At 46.8% G+C, this 16422-nt stretch overlaps 1 protein-coding gene across 1 annotated transcript in view; it reads left to right on the top strand.

Moving 5' to 3' along the window:
• Positions 1-246: 246 nt before the first annotated feature.
• Positions 247-16422, top strand: part of LOC144167736 (beta-1,4-mannosyl-glycoprotein 4-beta-N-acetylglucosaminyltransferase-like) — a 44355-nt gene continuing 28179 nt past the window's right edge. The window contains exon 1 of the mRNA XM_077696915.1: positions 247-371. The gene's annotated coding sequence lies outside the window, so the exon portion shown is untranslated. The remainder of the gene's footprint in view (positions 372-16422) is intronic.

The raw sequence follows: 16422 nt of genomic DNA, 5'->3' as shown, positions 1-16422 counted from the left end.
TAAAACGATTTCGTTATAACGAGAGTTTACTGTTCTTACTCTCGACCTTCGACGTGAAAATACAACACTTCGAAAATTTGATGCTCCGTGTTTTAATTTTAAAACAATAAGAAAACTCTGCGGAAAACGGGCGTACCGCCGAGCGAGAAAGCGCGTTGCCGCTTTGAGAGCGTGTGAGGGAGAAGAGGGGAGGGGCGATCCCGTTCCCGGCGGCATGCCTCGGCCGCCGCGGCGCCCAAACAACGGCGGTGGCTCGCCGTGGTCGCCTCGCAGAGCGCGCTCGCGTCGTAACTGAGGATGCCGATGCCGCCGCTGGATGTGGATAGACCCCTCGGCGCTGGAGGACACCACGCTGCGAGCTCCCACGGCGGGTGAGCCGGCTCGTCAAGAGCTCAAATGCTGCCGCAGAATGACTGCTATGATGGATGACGCTGCGGCACGTCGGCGGCACATTCAAATTTGGGTTTAGCGTGTAGTGGAGACCTACGAGCAAACTTAAAACACGTGGTTGCTCTCGTACAGTGGGTAATACGCTTGTATATAACACAGCTTTCGTACTTCAGCCTCATCCTGCCTCGCCCTAGCGGAATTTGTAGAAAATACTGCGGCGTTCTGAAGTCTAAGCCCACCCCTTTCGTCTACAACATGTTTGTAAAGAGCATGTTTCGGCAATTTTCAGATGTAACTAGAAGTTTAAATTGCTGTCATAGACAAGCGTTTTACCGACTGTACATACGGGCCTCTTTGCTTTTCACCTACGTAGGAAAAGCAACCGTCACAGCCCTGCATCGGAACCGTGAGCTCGTAGTCAGAAATGAGCGCAGTCGAGATTAGAAACTCCAACGGCGTTTTGGGGAGCGCACCATTCTCTTTCTATTTGGACAGCCAGCGCGCACAGATCCCGACGCTCCTGGCGCGCCTCCTGAAAGAAGCAGCGCGTAACTGACGTTTCAATCTTGCGCCGCTTTGACCATGAGTAAAGAAGGAACATTTAAATGACAGCGCTTATTTCTGAACTATCTAAGCTCACTTCAATGGATTAAACAGAGATGCGAGCGTAGTGAATATGGCTTGCAAATATGGTAAGGCTGTGTAAAGTACGGTCACAAAAACAAAATTTCGGATTCTCTTTTGGCGCAGCATGTCAGCGTTTCAATTGATACGTTCTTTTAAAGGCGAAGCCCCTTGGGGGCTGTGGATGTTCGCGTCTCCTGTAGCCGTCGTAATCGTCGTCTCACGTAGTCAAGCTACTAAAACACCGCGACACTCGTTTACGCTTCGCGATAAAGAGCTTCGTGCTTCAAAGACACGCGACTTTTACACCAAAGCTGTATACCTCTTTTTCCCCATGGTTTCATCTCCGTTGGAAAGAACGCCAAGGCGCCAAGAATACACTTATGCACTGCATGATGCGCCATTCCCCAGGTTTCAAGTTAGTGGAGATGTCCCGGGATTTTTTTTTTTTTTTGTATATAGCTAAATCTGGCGCAGCATAACTTTCGCTGCCACTGCTGCGCTTAAGCCTGAAGGCGCCATAAATACAAAATATTTTTTTCTTTGAAAGAACTAGCCTAGCTTACTCAACTATATTCCTTACTCGAAGTGCGTTGTTCCCGGAAAAAATAGTACTAAAGAACGTTCAAATTTCGCGCTAAAGAACGTCAGCAGTGATGCTACAGGGGAAGTAATGTTAGCATTTTATCTGGTACGATTATACGGACTCGAGGCACCACTACAATGGCGGAGTTATGTTTCTTATCAGTGGCTTTAGTCCGGAGCCTCCAATATCACTGACCCAGCATGTGGGCTGAGCGAGAAAGTGGGTGGTGAATCATCATTAATCATCTTATTTTCTTACAGTATTGATTTATTGCTGGATTGAAATTTGCCTCGTTGTTATTAGGACAAAGCGATCTTTTAAAATAACCAAAACTTGCATTCTGCGGTTCCTTAAAGCCGAAGCGTCGTACGACAGTGGACCTAAATTTTTCTGCAGTTAGCGGCTAGTTCAGGATTCCCTCAAGCAGCCCTTGGAAATGATACGCTCATAATCAAGTATGGACTCCCGGCACTAATATAAATGTTCTGACAGACCACCGTATTATTGTATCGGAAGTCTACGCGCCCAAGATAATGACGATGATATACAACGAGTCATTCGCGTAGAGCAACGTAAAAAGAAGCTGCCAAATCTGTTGATCCCGCACAAAAAGCTTGAACAAATAGTGAACGTAAAAATAACTTTGTCATTAGATTGCCATCCTTTTTTCTGTGAACTTGCCTTGATTTATTTTTACTTTTTATGTTTTATGAATGAATAATATTTTTGCGCTTTCTCATTTGTGTTTTTGTGTGTACGTGTGCGTGCGTGCGTGTGTGTGTATGTGTGTTTCAAAGGGAAATGCGTCGCTACACACAAGTTTTGACAACGTATATGACTGTTTCCATTTGTCAATACAGATTCTAAGATATATGGGTATTTATGACGGCAAAATTGTTATTGTCTGAAGCAGAGTGGTTATTTATCTCGAGACTATAGAGGCTGAAAGGTACGGCTCCTTTCTTGGAGAACGCTGTTGGAAGCCCCTCCAGAAAACTCACTGTAATGCGAAAGCATTAATTTAAAGCTGCCAGATTCGGAGAAAAGTGGACGCTTGGTAGGAATGTGAAGTCGTTCTTTGTATTCGTGTAAGTCTCATGCAACGAGGCACTGCCATGCGGAGGCTGAACCCTATCCTGTCACCTGACAGATACTCAATCCCGCTCCCCAATAAAGGGAGATAAATGCACAGGCGTTGATAATCATCACATAGCAAGACAACCACTTGGTCTGTCTTGGAAGACTTAAACGCATAAAAAGGGGGGCGAAGGGGAAGGGGGGGAGGCGGTCTTGCTGAAGCTACAACGGTGCTAAGAAGGACGCCGCATTATTTAGACCCCGTCCATGAGGATTGTTAATGTACCGGTGCCCCAAAAGGTAAACGGAGCACGGCTTCGTGAAATTAAATTAATTTCTATTTGATGCGGCTGCGAGTATAAATAGAATATGTGCTGGCCGATTTTACTTTGGAATGACTTTCTTGAAAAGGCACTTGGACGCTGCTGGCTAGGCAAATAGAGGAGAAATCTCCTCAAAATGTCCAACCCGTGCTCCGATTACTTTTTTGGGGCCCTGTACGCTCGAATCTCGACACACGGGCTGTCTAGTTTTTCGTCCTCATCAGAAACGCGTTATAACCATCACACTGCGCCGTATGACAGGTGGCCAGGTTAGTCTGAAAGGTTGATTCTATAAATTTATGCCTTGCTCATCTTCCCCGTGAGCTTATGCAGTTTATGGTGTTCAAAACTACACAGAGTTGCGGAATTGTGGCATCGCTTAATCATACTCTTTGCTGGGGACTCAGGGGTCAACAGGTTTCTTCTTTGTTACAAGTTATGAACTGTCCTCGATTTTCTTTGCGTATACCTGTATTTCAAATGACGTAGCCAGTACTACCAAGATGTCTGTCTGAATGCATAGTCGGCCCATCCACAACAAGTGGCGTCAGTCACAGCAACGCCAGTAGCTCCTCGACCACCATCAGAGGCCCTGCACCACTTTCTCGCCCGTCAGTGGCCCCGAATGCAAATCTTCGCACCTCACAAAGGAGCTCACCGCCGACTGAAAGCGCGCAGTTGTTATGGTAATCGCACAGATCAGGACCGCAAAAGTAACTGCACTGGCGGGCGGGCGAGGGTCAGACAACTTTTGAACGGAGGGCCGAACCGCCGGGGTTGCAGGGGACCCGACCCTCACTGACCGCAGCCCCTTTCATTTTTCTATCTGCCGTTCTTCTTCGCACTCTGGCGTTATGCGAGCTATTATGTCGTAAATCACGCCCAACTGTTATTCGTCATGGCCTCAGCAATAACAGGGGGTAGTACACGAACAGTCCAAATAGCTGTTTGAGAAGGTTATAAGTACTAAAGGGCCTGAAGCGTCTCATATGTCTGAAAATGGCTTTATGAAAATCGCACTGCATTACGATGCGAATGCCCTTTTTGTTATTACTCAGAAAGGAAGGGGTTTTTACACTTTGTTTGCACGTGCACATATTTCTTTCGGCCGTTATTCTAAACAAAGAACAGTGCCGCTTTGTTTAACTCGTGTGCGCAGTGCCGTGATCTATTTTAAGTTACATGCGTATAAGTTCAATCTCAGTACAACAAAAATGCAAGTTCACGCGCTCTCAATAATCTTTTGATAATTTCTTGCAGCAGTTGTTGCGAGCTTATTGAAAAATCCCCTTTCCGTGGCTGTTTCTTTTTTTTTTATTGTTCGAATTGTCTCCCTTTGCGTGCGCGCTTTCTTTTTTGTTATTGTTAGATTTGTTTCCGACAACACATTTGCTGGATTAAAAAATTATTCCTGAATAGCTGGCCCTATTATTGTATATTTGGAACCTTTGTGGAATGCGAAAATTGGGGACATGGGCGGCAAGCTGGAGGCGTGAAAGTTGGGAAGTTGTATATGCGTGCAAGAAATGAATAATTCTTCGGTGTATTTTTTTGTATCTTCAAGAGAAGATAAGTGCAGATTAAGACTCGTAGGGATACAATGACCCACCCGTGACATACGAAGGCGCAAATATCCCTATACATTTGCGTCTCTCTCCACAAAGATGCTGGTTTGTCGAATAGATCGATTATATTTTCGTTGTAAAATCAGCTTTATAAAAGGGCCGAAAATTAGCTCCTTCTTAAGTACATCAAAGGGCGTTGAAAGAAAGACCGAACACCATGATCACGTCTGTCCATGCGTTTTTCCAGTCTTAGCTGTAGTGATGCGTGCCTCAGTTCAAACATTATTTTTAAACGCGGGAAAATGTAACAAAATAAATATTAACCCCCTGCGGCTACAAAACTCCTTTTCCTCTCACCCCTTTTTCTGTAAGAGCAAAGAATTAAAAAAAAATCACGTTATGTACTGGCAATACCTAATAACAATGTCCTTATCCCATGTTCATAACCCTATGAAACAAAATTTCTAGAATGAGTGCAATTTTTTTTTGCAAGGTAAAAACGTGTGTTGGGGATTCGTCACTACATCCCCGTCAAATGTTTGCTCGACCACGGTTTCACCACACCGTGCGAGCCCCCCCCCCCCCCCCCCCCCCCGCCCCCCTCAAGAAAAAAAGCTCGTTTTTTTTTCTGGTTATTACTGTAAATCAAACTTTCGAAGTTTAGGTCGGAAAATTTGCATTTTACTCGACAAAACGTGTACCCTATGCATTATGTCACGCCCGCTAAACTGACTTCAATCCTTAAAAGCGCCCAACTCTGTACATCCAGCTAGCTTAAAGTTTACTCGGCGTCGGTAATTCACATGTAGTTCCAAAGCTGGAGCGATAAGCTGCGACTGAAAAAAACGCAAGAGGAGCTAAAAATACAACAAACGGCAAGTATATTTGCATCCTTCATATACCTACGCAATGGTAGTTTCGCGGTACATGGAAAGTTAACGGCAAATGTGCGCTGGGCTTTAACTGGAGTCAAAAACAAAGAGATGCGCATTTGTGTATATAGATAAGCCCCGTGTCCAAACACTAGCGCTGCGACTCTAATCGGCCCAAAAATTTCATGCAAGCGATAGCATTTATAGCAAAACTTCTCGCAGATCCTTTTTAGGCCTTTGATAAGAAGCGATATCTTCACTCGATCGTGCCTCCTCATAACTCCGTCTTAGAATAGCGAGATAAAACCTATAGATTTATTGAGGCATCGTCTCATACTTATACATGTATCATCAGAAGCATGCGCAATTTGGTACACTACATGGAACGCTTCAAACGGAGGACATGATCAAAGTGACGTTTTCAAAAACTCAAACTCGCTGGCCCGCCAAAGCACAGGAGTATCGCTGACGCACTTGCCCCCTTTCTGCTTAATAAAAAGGTCTAGTGGCAAGCCACTTCTCAATAAATATTAGTTGCAAGTGAGCGCTTGTCCCGTCGTCTTTCTTTACCGTCGTTGTCTAAGTCGCGCTCTATTTTTTTCGATCTTAAGCCGATGCTTTCGTCGCATAGTCCTCAATAGGCGAAGCAATGCTTTGTATATGCGTGCAGGACGCATACAAACCATGGGAAGGGCGCTGGCGGCAGCGGCATCTTATCATGTGTGTGATCGTACTCGACATCATCACTCAAAGACCCGCACGCAGCCGCCCCTCCCCACTCCTTTTTCTCTTCGACGCAAACGAGCGCTGCCGAGCGTGAGCACTCGGGAAACGCGGACGGCGTTCGATCGAGCACTGAGCCGTATCTAAACCAAGGAGGTTAAAAAAAAATTTAACATCCTTGATCTAAACCAAACCTCTCTCTACTGTCGGGCGCTGCTACGGCTTTAGTTGCCCGGGGTGGGGACTTTCAGCTCCAATTCCTCCTTGCGGCAGCCTCGTTCCGTTGTCGTTGAAAATTTCAAGCGCCTATACGCCTCGAGCGCGGCCTGTAGGGGCGCCACTGAAATCCCCCTAGCGGCCCGTTTCAAAAGCAGGCGCGGGAGTCCCCGGCCCGCTCCCCCCTGTCGCCGTTGCTTTTGGGGCTCGTTCAAGACAGCGATTTACCGTTTGTCCGCGTTCGAAATACCGAATAACGTGGAGCAGGCACTCTATTTGCAAGCGTGGTGTGTTAACGAGAGTATAAACGTTTATGACGCGATCTTAGTGAGATCTATATGAGCGCCAGGGGTGTGTCACAGGCCGGCGTCCCGAAGCCAGCATTTGCATGCAGCTGATTGCAATTCCGCTGCCCTGAAATTTAGTGGCAGTGTCTCCGTAAGCAGTGTTTCCTCCGATGGTCATGTTGCGGCCATACAAACTATGATGTAAATCGACTTTGTGCACTTACAAAATCCAGCGGAGCACTCATACCTGACAGCACGCAAGTTACGCCTGTCAATATCGCATATCAGATATTGATCAGTACCATGAACACGCCAATGCGGCATAAATTTCACAAACATTGCACCAAAGAAGTACGATGAATAATGCAAAATTACACTCCGGAGTCAGCACACGACGACAAATTTAATGCTGTGTCGTCTTGTGCCGAGGTGAGCGCTCGCAAAGATTCATCTGTTACATTTATCCTACACGAGAAGCGCGAAGATGGGCTTATAGAGTAATCCGCGGCCGTGACCAAACTCTTCTTCGAAACATCGTTATACGACACAGGGAGACTGCAGAATCTAGCTAAACCGAAATCAGAGACCCTTATCAGATACGACACTCTTCCAACAAGCCCGTGTGTACAAGATTTCGGCGCACCTGAAGGATCTCCAGGTGGTCAAAATTAATCCGGAGCCCTCCACTACGGCGTGCCTCATCGTTTCCGTTGCGTCGGCGCGTTAAACCCTGCAATCAATCAATCAACTCTTCCAACGACACCTCGTATCGCTTGTGAACTGCCTACCCTGTATTCTTCAAAAAATGCGTCCACCGAGTGATCAGCCGTTCGTTGAAGGCGAAAAACAAACGAAAAGTGAACACGCAGCTTGTGTGCGTGATTACTAAAACGTTCATTCGTTGATTTCGCTCCGCATTTGTAAACAACGATAGTTGAGCGTCCTCCTCCTCACCCCACCCCTGTCTAGTGAAATATCAGTGCACTTCGCATCTAGTTGGTCTGGTGAATGTTACCTTGCTCAAACAAACGTCTTCAGCATTTTAGAAGCTGCACTAGTTTTTTTTTTTTTTTTCATTCCCGTACGATTATTGTATTTATTCCTGCCTTGCAGACCATTCATTTTCCCGTGGTTTCATTAACATATACCTTGGTTCTTACTAGCACATATCTGACAATGCACAGCCTTTGAGTGTACCTAACATTTTCGCGTGGCTTATATTCCCATAAAAGGCACAAGTTTTTGTCAGCTATTGGGTTATCACATCCCCGAAACATATTTTTCTACGACGTACATATTCGAAGCAAAGCCGCATTTGTTGTGTGCGCTGCAAAACGAACCAACCTCTTACAGTACCAATATCAGGTCTAAACAAGGCGACAATAAATAGAATTCACTTGTGCTGACGTGTTCGAAGCTGACAGCGGTGATATGCTGCTGCGCCGCCGACGCCCGCAAGAGCGGCCAAGAAGCGCGCAGAACCGCCTCCCCGGGTAGCTCTTGTTGGCGTTAGAGCGGCTGTACCAAGACGCAGCTGTTTTTTTTAAGTGCCCTAAACGTGCAGTTAGCTTACAGACGACACCATAACAAGTTGTTTAGTGCGCGGAAAGGCAAAGAGAAGCGAAAGAGAACCAAAACACTGCATGACCTACTATCAGCCACGAAGCGCTAATCCCGCAAACGCCGCGGAGAAGCGGCGGCAGGCGGCGCAGCGATCGCGAATCTCGAGGCGTATAGTGACCGCATTCGTTGTGTCTGTAATGAGAAGCACTTGCGTACGCCCTTGATGAATTGGACGTAGAGGCTTCGGAAGTGTTTTGAAAGGAGGTTGTCTTAAGGCAATCGGTGCCACTGCTGCTGATGATGATGATTTTCTAATTCTAGATACTGTAGAGTGCTTTGTTTTAGCGTCTGAAATCGTAGATTTTTTTTTCCATGGATGTCGGCGGGCTTTCCCAACTGATTCTTGAATCAAAAACCATTTATTTTAAGTAAAAGCTCTCCAATTCCAACATCCCATATAATTAAGGTTATTTTTTCATTTATAGAAGAGCAATAATGCCATCTGCGTGGCACTCTAACTGTACTTTCAAGCGCCTTCATTCGTTATACAATCGACGTCGTGAATAAAATTATGGTAACGAAATATCCTCCTTGAACAACAAAACTCTAGTCACAGTAATGAGTCAGTGACAACTTACAAGAACAAAAGAAACAAGGCGAATTGGCAATTAAATACCGATTAGCGTCGACGTAGCATGAGTTCTGGAAAAATGACTCTGTAGTATTGGGCCTTTCGCTTGGGACCCTCCAGTCAGTTTTTTCTTTCGTTTTAGATTCATTATTTGTCGAATAATACCAAGATCAGGTGGGAAATGTAGTGGGACCCTTCTCTTTGGCTACAGGGAAGCTCCCCCCTTTCTGAGGCCCCTGACTGGCCGGGTGCCGATACTTGGTGTGTCGTTGAATGCTGAATTTGGTGGCATTGGGATCGAAATATTTAAGGCGAAGAATACGTCGCATTGCATTCACGTGGAATGCGCTTAATTATTTGGCTTTGAGTAATAAACCTTAACAATTCAGCCTTCATTAACGCGCTTATGTCGAGGACCGAGAATAAGTTTCAGCTGTAATCGACGAGAGAAAGATTCCTTAACGTAGCGAATTGGACGAGTTGGTGTGCGTTGACAACGTAAACACGCCGCAAACACGCACGGACGGAAGAAATGAAAGGAAGGACACACATGCGCTTGGGTGTCTTTTCTTTCTTGCGCCCGTGTGTGTTTGCGCTACGAAATGAGATTCCGATCAGCGTGTATGGGAAAGGGCGTAAGCGCGCCCTTTATAATCCGATACACCATACAAAAAAGAGAAACTATTTCTTGTTGCGCTATTGATCGGAACTACTAATTTCCTTTGCATCCGCGCAATAAAAAGCTCTAACATTGACTATAACAATGATCGCTGCAACAACCGCCAGTTCAGACCCCCATCCATAATGAGATTTTTTTTTATTTATTTATTTTTTTTTCAATTTCTAGATTCGACAACCTAACCTTTTTCGAACGCGTTTAAGGTAGCGTAGTGTTGTCTCAGTTCGAGGGTAGCGCACCTTTCAGCTATGGCATCTCAAGTACCTACGATTGTTTAAGCTCTTCTAGTGCAAACTGCATACACGTTCTTTGACATACAAGTATTCTCACAGCTGCGTCCATTAGATTGTCCTTAAAACGCCTACCTTCGTCAATCCTTTCTCCCATCAACTCTCATCGGTGCGTACTACATACGTTTTGTCGCGTGACATAAATTAGCTTGGTGCGGTTACAAGGATGTTGATCAACCCCACAGGTTACCGTCAACTTAGCAGTCAAATATTTAGATATATCCAGATTCTTCATTGCTTCAGGCGCATTAAATAGTGCCACTTTGCTCCTCACGGTGCCGATCCCTCTGACCGTGCTACCGCCAACCTCGGCTTAGTACGCAGCATTTTTCCCCGTAAGTCTCGCAATTAAAATAACCTCCAGCACCAATTAACTACTGCACTGTAAGCGTAGAGGATATAATCAGCTTGCTCCATTTTATGGCGCACCCATTCTCAATGAACACAAAGATTCCGGCTCGGTCTCGGGGCGATGATTTCATGCACGCCTCCAAATTAATGTTGCTCCATCTACCACCGATGCAGCCGCTCCTGAACGGGAAGAAAGACGTTGAAACTGGTAGCGTGCAGCCGTGTTCAAATTCCTCACGACTGCCGCCACACCCTCCCTCATCGGTGGCGGTGGTGGCAGTCGTGGGGAAGCGAACGGGCAACCGTCGACGCCGGCGATCGAGGGCGCGGCAGCAACCTGACCACGCGGGCGGACGCGCGCAGCATGCCAACGACATGGGCGCGAGCACGCGAGCCCGAATTCGTGCCATCGGCCCAGTCCGTGCCGGCCTCTTCTCGCAAGCGCTAACGCGTGTTTCGATCGGAAACGATAAAAGCGCTGAGCGTCCGTGTGACGAACCCCCTTCTCGCGCTAGCAGCTGCCCTGCGTTGGTGCGCGAGCGCTCTCGCAGAGGCTCGGTGGCTTTTCCCGTTCCAGATTCCTTTCACCCAGGGCCGGACGAGAGCGAAAGCTCGTTCGTCGGTTGTTGCGATTTCGGCCGACGCTTATTACGTGTCCAGTCCAGCGCTCGCATGGCTACCCGCGGCAGCGGAGAGTCACGATTCATCTCCTTGTCAGGCCGACGTTCCCTTGAGCGCGTTCCACGAGCCGGAAAAACAGCCCGACCAGCGACTGCAGCCGCTCCGCGAGGGGCTCCCGTCCGTGAAGGCAGCGGCGGCGAAACACCCTGCGCGCGCCGAGGAATCCCGCCTTACATTTCGCCGCCCGATTCGCGAATTCGGCTTTGTTTCGCTTCCGCCCACACGGTGCCCCCTCCAGAAAGCGAATGCGAGCGGGAGGCACTGACAGAGACCGCGTTCACGAGTGTTGTGGCGCGCCCCGTATACCGCACGACCTGGCGCGTGGAGCAGGTTTGAGGAAAACGGAACTCGCGATGAGCGTCCGAGCGCGTTGCCTAATTGTTTCTGCGCGATGGGTGCAACAGAACGCGCGAAAATCATTCTGAACGAGTAGGACCTAGATGCTGCGTGGGAGGTAAAAGGGTACGCGTTCTTATTCTTTTTTATTGCGAGGCAGTAGTTAGTCGTACGATCGCTGGGTAAACCTTTCGTGTTGGTTGGCGTTAGCGTCACGTAGGAACTCAAGACACGAGACAGCGTCTACACCGTTGAAGGCATGCACGCCTCCCCGTTGGCCTGCCGTGGAAGACCACGTGAACATCTTAAACACGAGAAAGAATGCCGCGCGAGCAAGAAAACGCGTTGCTAGGCAACACCCAGGATGGTCGGTGTGTGGCGCTGCAGGCGGGAACGCTTGAAGCACGTCACCAATGCCCGTTAGAGGCTACCACTCACCTTCACCTTGGTAAACAACTTCCGATTCTACGGGTGAGCGTATATGCACTAACCTTGCAGGTCTACGTAAACAATAAGAGAAAAATTGCATGAATGACGGCAGAAGTTAGAGAAAATATATTGTCACGGGCCATTCTGGCTCACTTTGTGGAACGACCCTGCAATGTTCTAACAGCGACGCTGTTTAGCAAAACGTTATTTTTCGCGTCCGCAGTTACAAAAAACAAATAAAATGACGAGCACTCGTGTGTGCGTGCCTCTGCGGCGACGGCCCGGCGACCCCGCCGCAGGTCTGTCAAGCCAAGCATACCAATTAAGGGAGATTGGGCAATATTGCCCCCCCCCCCCCCCCCAAAAAAAAAAAAAAAAAAAACTCCAGCGTTAGCCGTAATCGTGACAACACTTGCTCGGAACGAGAACGGCGCGTCATAGCGTACGTCCCTCCAAGGTGATGCATATGATTATCACTTCAAAAAAAAATTAAGGAAGCTCACACTTATAGAAACAATGATAGAGTAAAGACCATTGCGGCAGCGAAGAAGCAAATCATTTAAACCATCGTGATCTTCGTGAAGGTTGCGCACAGCTTCACTACCTTTAGTGTGAGCTTTCTTCATTTTTTATTCAACACTAACTATAACCCGCGGTAGCTCACTAAACACCGGATAAAAAGACTCCACTGGCTCCCGCATGCTGCACACGCAACAAACTCACATCTTGTTGTAAAATGTCTCACATGAAGTTTGAGTTCATTTATGGGTACACTGTCGACCGACGGGAGTAGAAGCCATGTACACACTAGAAAATACGTTCAGAAAAATTAAGAGATGAAGCCGCATAGAAAAATTCGCCATGCGTAGCCGATCAATAGTGTGAGCCTATCACATCTTGCAGCTATGGTCACTGCTCTTCCCACGCAGTTGAGGGACTCCCACAAAACCCGCGCCACCTTTGCGGCAGCGAAAATCCGCCAAGAGAACCTCGCACAAAAAGCATTCGAAGGAAGCTCTTCGTTAGGGGGCTGAGTAACGGCCGCCGTACATCAGATTGCAATCTCTCAATGCTGCCGTGGAGGATAAACGGGGGTCTCCTAAGCGTTCGCTCCTTCGAAGCTCTCAATAGCCGTGCGTGCCCAATTTCAGAGTCGAACAGCCCACGCGCTTATAGGAAAAGGCCCCCTACATCACCCGGGGCCCTTTCTGTGGGCGGCTTGTTTGCAACGAGCGGGTCAGGGAACCCTTGAAGTAAAGGAAGACAGAAAGAGTGAAGTCTCACGAGGTGCCGCAACGCGTGTAACACAGTGACCTCGACGACCTTGCCTTAGCGTTCTCCCGAGCCGACGTTGCGTGCCCGAAGCGTTGTGATGGAACGCGGGACGAAGCTATCGTTTGTGTGCAGCTAGAAGGGACCAGTGCCATTCTTCCTCTATTCTATATCTTTTTTTTTTTTTTCGATTGTCCGCCTTCTGAGTAGCCCATCCAGCTTAGTCGAGGTTCCTTTAGGCCTTATGTTCGTGTCCGGTCCAGCAATCATTTGAACCTTGTTAAGGGTATAAGCGATCGTTCGAACCGCCGACCCATTGAAACACATTGAGGGCTTCATTTGCGTATTGAGAGGCTTTTTCCCGTGATTGCAGAGGGGAAGATAAGGCTCCGATTCCGGGCGCCTGCTAGTGAATAACACGGTGCAACAGGTCAAATGGACACCACTATGGGCAGAGAGAGAGAACTAAACTTCGTGCGGACTGAACGTGGCACATGCTACTTTGACCTGTTGCAGCGTTCAAAAACATATTTACATTGCTGCAAATCTTCGACGCCAACTGGCATACAGAGCTTTGTCCGAATCGATTCTAAACATATATTTAGAAACGAATAGACGTGGCAGCACTTGTAGAGAAGAATTTTTTTGTGTGTGTATTTCTTTGCCGGGATATATGTATACGACCAGACAAGACAAAAATGTCTAAAAACGCAATTAAATAGTTGAGGTGCCTACCATGTTTACTCTCCCCGCCATTTTGAATCGCATTGAAGTGATGACTGCAGCTTCAAATGTTGGGTTTAGCACATCTGGGGCTGAGTAGACGCAGGTCTGGTGGTTTATCACACCTACAGGGTTCTGTAAAAATGCCACGAAAACTGAGAAGATTTTAAAATACCTCCATATTTCTAAAAATCTCAAACTGAAGCTGGGGGAGGGCGGTTCTCTCGCGACTCAGCACTGCCTCTTCTGAGCTTCACCAGCTGCGGGAAACGTTAGGAATAACGGCGGCATTCCACGAGCCCACTTCCCACAGAAACTGCAACTTTGGTGTCATGTAGTCCGCTGGATTCGTGCTCAGTATATTTCCCACGGAATGGAAGGCAAATTTTTCTGTCCGCATACATACTCAGTGCCCGTTAATAAACGCGGGAGTCTCCCGCTACCTCACAACGCGTGACTCTCAGTGTTGTCCCTGAGGCATAATCACCAGTAGAGTTCCTTGATGACGAAGAAACTTGAGTATCTGGGTTAAGACAGCGCTCCCATAGCTTCTTTCTCGCCTGCTGCGGTCGGCGGATGTCGTAAACGGAGGTCAAGTTCACCGCATCCACCAAGCACCGAGCTGCACGGAGCTTCTTTCCCGCCCAGGCCAGAAAAAACCGGCTCCTCCTGGATGAGTGCATGCCCCTAAAAGACGCCTGCGCGACACCGAGCGAGCGAAAATAAACAACAAGGAGGGAAAGAACGAAACAAGACAGAGAGAGAAAAAATGAGGAGGCGCTACCGGAAACAAGATTACGTGCACGGACGACCGCATCAGCGCCTTCTTACCGCTTGTCTCAGCCTGAGGGCGAGAGGAAAGAGATGCGAAATACCGACTACAAGTGCCCCGCATTTGCTGCTGCTGCTGCTACCTCTGAGGTCTTCCTCGATTCGATTCGGGGTCGACAAGCTCGTACAGATCGCGGCAGACCGGCCTGTCGTGGAGTTCGTGTCTGTGTGCGCGTAGTGCGCGCACCACAAAGCCTTCCTTCCCCATAATTTTTGGGCCTTTTTATACTTGCGTTACGCGGAAACTTTCAATTGGCAGTGGAGTCGATGGCCTTTAAAACACTCGATGAAGTTCTAGCCACCGGCTATATGGACAGGTTATACGGCGGCTTTTCCTGTGCACACGGCAGAGCGTGCACTTAGCAGTTCATTCGACAGACAATGCGTTTGAAGACCTTCGAAACCCACGTGGAGCACAGGTATTAGACAGTTTTGTTTTCAAGAAAAATGACTAGTTGTACAATGAACTAAACTGCATTTCCTTCGAACCAGCCTTTATAAAAGGCTTACGATATCATTTTCTACTTGGGTGCACTCACATAAGCGTACAGGCGTGTTGTTGTGTCTTTCGTCTTTATGCATGAAGCGGAGCTGCGATGTCGTAGCGCTGAATTGCGGCCTGTTGGACATCAGTCGTGTTGTGCAACGTCTGAGGCACGCTATGGGCCGCAATCTACTCTAAAAGTAGAAGCAGCAGTAAATTTGTATGCTTCAGTTTATAAAGAGCTCGATGCTTGTGGGGATTCAGGCATGTTCGGGAATAAAATGCAACATAGTCCAATTTCGTTATTCAGCGTGGAAAGGCAAACTTTATATGGCAATAACGCATAAACAGGACATCTGCTGCGTAGAGAACAGCTAATGTCCCAGTACAGGCCCCAGTACACGCTGGTATGTGTAAAGCCTTGTTGCAAAGCAGCAGTTTGATTTGGTTCTCTAGCTCATTCTTTGGAGATTGTATACGCACCGCCACCGACCACTACACGCTTTACCGTATCACTCTATAACGAAGTTGCAAAGAAGAAGAAGAAGAAGAAGAAGAAGAAGAAGAAGTTTATTGATTCTTGTAAAAGAGTAAGGTTACATATGAAGATATAGCCAGACGAGGGTCCCATAGTTGATACTGCACCGGCACCCTCGATATATAATTACATAGAAAAAATACAGTGAAAGCGGCTAAAGACAATTTAAATAGTCTCAAGTCTCAGAGTTACACTTATAGAGATAAAGTAACAACAGATCAATACAAACCAAGAACTTATGTCATAACATTACTAGGCAGACTCAATCAAAAGAAAAGAATGAGAAGAAAAAAAAACAAAATTGAAGAAAAATGAAAAAAAGAAAAACTGGACACACTACACTATATTGTATTGTATATGTCAAGTCACAGTTTTAAGCAAAACAACAATCTATAGATGAGCAGGAAAAACGCATAGACGAAACAGCGCATTTAAGCGAAATCTTTAAACAATGTATGCCAAGAGAGGACAAAAACTAATGCAGTTCGACGGGCGAGTATTGCACACCTTAAAAAAAAGTGAAAAAAAAGAGAAGCAAAGTGAATTGGAATGTAGCTAACGCTGAAGGTAAAAAAAATTGTATCCTACTAGCCGTAAAGAACCACAAACATACATTTTCAATTAAAACTAACAACAAACAAGCGTGCAACAAACTAAAAATAAACGCACGCCAAGTCACACATTCATACAACTACTATGTACGAATAAAAGCTGCAAAAAAACTCTTTAAGATGCTTTCTAAATGGCGAAAAAAGATTAGAGTGACTTAATTGCTTCCGACAGGCTATTCCAGTTTGAAATAGCGGGAAAATGCGAAGTCATTTTTCCATAATTTGTGGGAACTGAAGGAAGCAAGTAATTGTAGTTTGCAGCGAATCTGGTTGGGTTGGTATTAGTGAGACAACTTAAATCAATGAAGTGGAAATGAAGTTGATTAGTCAGCAGTTTGAA

The sequence above is a fragment of the Haemaphysalis longicornis genome, unplaced genomic scaffold (genome assembly GCF_048455015.1).
Source record: "Haemaphysalis longicornis isolate Haplotype H1 unplaced genomic scaffold, Haemaphysalis longicornis Haplotype H1 scaffold_2, whole genome shotgun sequence".
NCBI classification, from domain to species: domain Eukaryota; kingdom Metazoa; phylum Arthropoda; class Arachnida; order Ixodida; family Ixodidae; genus Haemaphysalis; species Haemaphysalis longicornis.
The sequence above is the reverse complement of the archived record's forward strand: the minus strand, read 5'-3'. Positions and strand labels throughout refer to the sequence as shown.